Below are 7,087 nucleotides of genomic sequence, written 5' to 3' on the forward strand. Positions count from 1 at the left end.
TCCAATTCTGACCTGACGGCCAGGGGCGTAGCTTTCGATCTGCTCCAGATGGCTAAAGGAATTGGCCCGCAGTGCAAAGCCGCCGAATACGAAGATCTGTCCGGGGAGAAAAGTCTCACCCTGGACCGCGTCGCTGTTGATGATCAAAGGAGCCATCGAGCCTATCAGTGACGACACAGAGGAGCTCTCAATGAAAGCACCAATGTCGGTGTCAAAACCGGCGGATCTCGGGTAGGGGGTCCCGAACTATGCGTCTAGGCAGATGGTAATAGGAGACAAGGGACACGATGTTTTACCCAGGTTCGGGCCCTCTTGATGGAGGTAAAACCCTACGTCCTGCTTGATTAATATTGATGATGTGGGTATTACAAGAGTAGATCTACCACGAGATCAAGGAGGCTAAACCGTAGAAGCTAGCCTATGGTATGATTGTTAATTTGTCCTACGGACTAAAACCATCCGATTTATATAGACACCGGAGAGGGCTAGGGTTACACAGAGTCGGTTACAATGGTAGGAGATCTACATATCTGTATCGCCAAGCTTTCCTTCCATTCCAAGGAAATTCCCATCCGGACACGGGACGAAGTCTTCAATCTTGTATCTTCATAGTCTTGGAGTCCGACCGATGATGATAGTTCGGCTATCCGGACACCCACTAGTCCAGGACTCCCTCACCTGTGCTATCGTAGAAGTGTTCCATGACATTACCAAATTTATCATCACGGAAGTGTCCACTTCCATGATGATAAATCGTGCGTCACAGAAGTGCTTTCGTCAAGGGTGACCGACACGTGGCATCCACCGTAACGGAACGCCGTTAAGCTATCGGGTCGGGTCTTGGATCCGATAACCCGTTAAGAGCCCCGACCAATGGGGATTTTCCACGTGTAAAATCATCATTGGCTGGAGGAAACACGTGTCGGCTCATCGCTGGGACAGATGTCATCCACTCATTGGACAGAAGGCACCTATGATATGTCGACACGTGGCACGGCCCAACAGAGGCCCATTCCTGTGAAAAGGCCGGCCCGTTTGACTTGGTCAAAAGGTGGCAGGCCGGCCCATGGAAAGCCTGTTAATGACCTGTTCGCATATGGCCCATTTACAGCCCGCTAACCCAAGGCCCATTACGCCCTATTCGAATTAGGCCCAGTAGCGTCATCTGGGCCATCCAATATGATTCCAGCCTGTTTTCACTTCTGGCCCATGACGTCTTTCGGCCCATATGAGGCCCTATGTAACTCTTGGCCTATTCACGTCCCATGGTGAAACTAGCCCGTAATGAATAGTGCATCACTTTACGTACACACATTAACGGCCCGTGGTGAAACTGGCCCGTAAAGAAGAGTGTATCACTTTATACCCATTAACGTCCTGTTATTTTGTTGGGCCGTTTCCAGCCCATTTTATATTTCGGCCTTCTCAGAGCCCATTTATTCTTGGGCTCATTTCCAGCATTCGTTTATATACGGCTCGTTACTGTCATTTTTTGCTTGTGGGCCAAATTCAGCCCGTGGTTACAGTCGGCCCGTTTGTGGTCCGTTAATATGTTGGGCCGAGTGTCATCAAATATGGCCTACTAACGATGGCCTGTTATGATCGGCCCATGAACGGATGATTCCAACTCTAGCCCATTTATGGCCAGAATGCGGTCTGTTTGGCCCATGTTTGGCCAATCGATCATACGGCCTATATAAGGCCCATTGATGATACGGCCCGTAGAAGGCCCATTGTTTCTATGGCCCGTAGAAGGCCCATTATTTCTACGGCCCGTAGAAGGCCCAATGTTTCTACGGCCCGTAGAAGGCCCACTGTTTATACGGCCCATAGAAGGCCCACTATTTCTACGGCCCGTAGGAGGCCCAGTGTCACTACAGTAAATATTAGCCCATGGTTATTGTGGCCTAGTTTAAAAAAAAGGTTATTGCAGCCACTAGCAAACCGCAGAAAAAGAACTGCTCTGACTACAAGCAAACAAATAAACAAGACAACAAGGAAATAAATAAGCAAGAAACTTACACTAGGCTATCATAGCTATTACACATATTACATCCACTGGGCATCAAAGTTCGCCACCAGTGCAAATATAGGGAACACAGCAGCATATAAATGCCACAACAAAACAAGTCCAAAACTGAAACCACTTCAGAAGAGCTCAAGAAACAATATCCTGGGTACCCATAATGCTGGCAAGATGCTTAGCAAGCTTATTAACTTTCTCTTGTTTGGCGCTTAAGTCCTCCAGCGCTTGCTATTGCACCAGAAAGTATGCATCTGAATTCTGCAGGGACTTCCTCAGTCCTTCGGCTTCCTGTCGCATAACATCTGATCGATGTCTTTCAACTTGAAGTTGAGACTCAAGAAGCCGAACTGATTCAGGCAACGAGTTCGAAGAGATGGTGCCAGCAGTGGTAGCCAGTAACTCGAATACTACATCAAGACAGGAATTTGGGGTTGTCTCAGTGTCTTCAATATAGTTTTTATCAGCTTTCATGGAGACCAACAGGGATGTCTCACTATCTTGAACCTTATCTGCATTATTCCTTTACCATTGCACAACAAGGTACTCTTCTCCAATATTTTATCCGCGTTCTAAAAGAGAAACAAACAAACACATCTCAGGTTTACAATGTAGTATATGAAACTCATTTTGGTAAATGATACGTCTCCAACATATCTATAATTTTTGATTGTTCCATGCTATTATATTACCCCTTTTGGATGTTTATGGGCTTTATTTTAGACATCTATATCATTTTTGGGACTAAACTACTAACTGGAGGCCCAGCCCGTATTGCCGTTTTTTTGCCTATTTCAGTATTTCGAAGAAAAGGAATATCAAACGGAGACCAAACGGAATGAAACTTTCGGGAGCGTTATTTTTGGAACAAATCTGATCCGGAGAGCCTGGAGTGCAAGTCAAGAAATCTCCAAGGGCGCGCCCCCTGTCTCGTGGGCCCCTCGGGCGTCCACCGACGTACTTCTTCCTCCTATATATATCCATGGACCCCGAAAACATCCAGGAGCACCACGATACACAATTTCCACCGCCGTAACCTTCTGTATCCGCGAGATTCCATCTTGGAGCCTTCACCGGCACTTTGCCGGAGGGGGAATCGACCATGGAGGGCTTCTACATCAACACCATAGGCTCTCCGATGAGTTGCGAGTAGTTTACCATAGACCTACGGGTCCATAGTTATTAGCTAGATGGCTTCTTCTTTCTTTTTGGATCTCAATACAATGTTCTCCCCCTCTCTTGTGGAGATCTACTCGATGTAATCTCTTTTTGCGGTGTGTTTGTCGAGATCTGAAGAATTGTGGGTTTATGATCAAGTTTATCTATGAATAATATTTGAATCTTCTCTGAATTCTTTTATGTATGATTGAGTTATCTTTGCAAGTCTCTTCGAATTATCAGTTTGGTTTGGCCTACTAGATTGATCTTTCTTTCCATGGAAGAAGTGCTTAGCTTTGGGTTCAATCTTGCGGTGATCTTACCTAGTGACAGAATGGGTTGCAAGACCCATATTGTATTGTTGTCATCGAGGATAACAAGATGGGGTTTATATCATATTGCATGTGTTTATCCCTCTACATCATGTCATCTTGCTTAATGTGTTACTCTGTTCTTATGAACTTAATACTCTAGATGCAGGCAGGAGTCGGTCGATGTGTGGAGTAATAGTAGTAGATGTAGGCAGGAGTCGGTCTACTTGTTATGGACGTGATGCCTATATACATGATCATGCCTAGATAACGTCATAACTATGCGCTTTTTTATCAATTGCTCGACAGTAATTTGTTCACCCACCAAATATTTATGCTATCTCGAGAGAAGCCTCTAGTGAAACCTATGGCCCCCGGGTCTATCTCTTATCATATTTGCTTTCAATCTACTTTATTTGCATCTTTACTTTTTGCATCTATCTTGTAAAATACCAAAAATATTATTATCTCTCTACCAGATCTCACTTTTCGCGAATGGCCGTGAAGGGATCGACAACCCCTTTATTGCGTTGGTTGCGAGTTCTCAGTTTGTTTGTGTAGGTGCATGGGACTTTTGAGGAGCCTCCTACTGGATTGATACCTTGGTTCTCAAAACTGAGGGAAATACTTAAGCTACACTTTGTTACAGCACCCTCTCCTCTTCGGGGAAAACCAATGCTAGAACAAGACGTAGCAAGAAGGATTTCTGGCGCCGTTGCCGGGGAGGTCTTCGCTCAAGTCAAGACATACCAAGTACCCATCACAAACCCATCTCCCTTGCATTTACATTATTTGCCTCTCGTTTTCCTCTCCCCCAGTTCACCCTTGCCATTTTATTCGCCCTCTCTTTCCCAATCTCCTCTTCTCTTTTTCGCTCGCTTTCTTTCGCCCTGCTTTTTGTTTGCTGCTATGTCTGAAATTGGGGAGATCATCGTCGATATGGACAATAATGATAACATGGAAAATCCCGAGGCTCCGGTCGATGAACCCCCTATCTTGCATACTAAAAAGTTTCGAATCGGCAGTGGTAACATCATTGGCAGAGGCATTATTCAAGATTTCTTTACTTGTGTGGGTGCTTTACCTTCCTTGGGATGTTCTCTTCTTCATAAAACTAGTAGTCTCGCGGATGCTATCGCTATGCTTGTAGTTGATCTTGAAAGACAATTTATGCATATGCATCCTTGCATACAAAGAATTTTCCTATAATTCTCTAATATTGAGCATTCTTCTGTTAAGCGCGTTGTTACTATCTTTTTAGCTCACGAGTTTAGATTTATCATAAGAGAGGCCAAAGAAATCTTTGCACACTATAGGGTGGACGCCGGTCGTCCTCCCATAGAGGCGGTCCTCTATGATCAAGAGGAATTTAGGCGTTTTCAATCTTCGGACTATGTTGCTTTTAATGAAAACCTTAGAAAAAAGGTTCCTATCAATGTCTTGGTTGATTGCATTAACGAACTCAATAATGATTTTGCTCTTTGAAACAATGAGCTAGGATACTCTCTTGAGTATAGGCTCACAATATTTTGCCAAAAGAATGCTTTTAGTGATGAAATAGTTGTGCACTATGAAGGGCCAAAGGAGGAACCCGTTCCTCCTGAGATTGATCTTGGGGACATCTGTCCCACTAAATTTAGCCCTTTTGATTACTTTTGCTTGCCCCAAAGAAAACTTGCCGCCGAACGTAGAGAATATGAGATGATCCTTCAAGATCTATCTTATTATTATGGCACTAGTTAGATCTATCTTCGCTATTATGCCTAGCTAGGGGCGTTAAACGATAGCGCTAGTTGGGAGGCTACCCAATTTTTCTTTATGTTTTTTGTTTTTGCTCCTGTTTAGGAATAAATCTTGCATCTACCCTCTTTTTAGATGTGTTTTTATCTTTTAATTAGTGTTTGTGCCAAGTAGAACCTATAGGATAAACTATGATGATAGTTGATTTGATTCTGCTGAAAAACAGAAACTTTGCGCTCACGAGAAAAAATTCAATAAATCACAGAAACGTGTTTTTGCATTTATTCTTTTTTCTGATAATCAATGTACAAATTGTACAGTACGTCCTATTTTGGTAGGATTTTTAGAGTTCCAGAAGTTTGTGTTAGTTACAGATTGCTACAGACTGTTCTGTTTTTGACAGATTCTGTTTCTTGTGTGTTGTTTGCTTATTTCAATGCATCTATGGCTAGTAAATTAGTTTATAAACCATAAGGAAGTTGTAATACAGTAGGTTTAACACCAAAATAAATAAAGAATGAGTTCATTGCAGTACCTTACGTGGTGGTTTTGTTTTCTGTCACTAACGGAGCTTATAAGATTTCCTGTTGAGTTTTGTGTTGTGAAGTTTTCAAGTTTTGGGTAAAGCTTTTATGGACTATGGAATAAAGGGTGGAAAGAGCCTAAGCTTGGGGATGCCCATTGCACCCAAAGATATTCAAGAATATCCAAAATCCTAAGCTTGGGGATGCCCCGGGAAGCCATCCCCTCTTTCGTCTTCGTTCATTGGTAACTTTACTTGGAGCTATATTTTTATTCGCCACATGATATGTGTTTTGCTTGGAGCGTCATGTATTATATTAGTCTTTGCTTTTTAGTTTACCACAATCATCCTTGCTGTACACACCTTTTGGGAGAAGCCTATTTGATTAGAATTTGCTAGAATACTCTATGTGCTTCACTTATATCTTTTGAGCTTGATAGTTTTTGCTCTATTACTTCACTTATATCTTTTAGAGCACGATGGTGGTGTCTTAATTTTGAAGAAATTACTAGTCTCTCATGCTTCACTTATATCATTTTGAGATTCTTTTAGAACAGCATCGTATTTTCTAAGGTTACAAAGTTGGTCCTAGAATGATGAGCATCCAAGTTGGGTATAATAAAAACTATCATAGGAAGTGAATTGGATGCTATGATCAACTTGATACTTGATAATTGTTTTGAGATATGTAGGTAGTGATATTAAAGTTATGCTAGTTGGATGATTATGAATTTAAAGAATACTTGTGTTGAAGTTTGTGATTCCTGTAGCATGCACGTATGGTGAACCGCTTTGTGATGAAGTTGGAGCACAATTTTATTTTTTGATTGTCGTCCTTATGAGTCGCGGTCGGGGACGAGCGATGGTCTTTTCCTAACAATCTATCCCCCTAGGAGCATGCACGTAGTACTTTGGTTTTTGATGACTTCTAAATTTTTGCAACAAGTATATGAGTTCTTTTGATTAATGTTGAGTCCATGGATTATACGCACCCTTTCACCCTTCCACCATTGCTAGCCTCTTTTGTACTGCGCAACTTTCGCCGTTATCATGAACCCTTTATTTACCGTCCTCAAAACAGCCACCATACCTACCTAGTATGGCATTTCCATAGCCATTCCGAGATATATTGCCATGCAACTTTCCACCGTTCCGTTCATATGACACACATTACTTTTGTCATATTGCTCTTTGCATGATCATGTAGGTGTCATCGTATTTGTGGCAAGGCCACCTTCATAATTTTCATACATGTAGCTCTTGATTCATTGCATATCCCGGTACACCGCCGGAGGCATTCATATAGAGTCATATCTTGTTCTAGATTTGAGT

The sequence above is a fragment of the Triticum aestivum genome, chromosome 6B (genome assembly GCF_018294505.1).
Source record: "Triticum aestivum cultivar Chinese Spring chromosome 6B, IWGSC CS RefSeq v2.1, whole genome shotgun sequence".
Lineage (NCBI taxonomy): Eukaryota > Viridiplantae > Streptophyta > Magnoliopsida > Poales > Poaceae > Triticum > Triticum aestivum.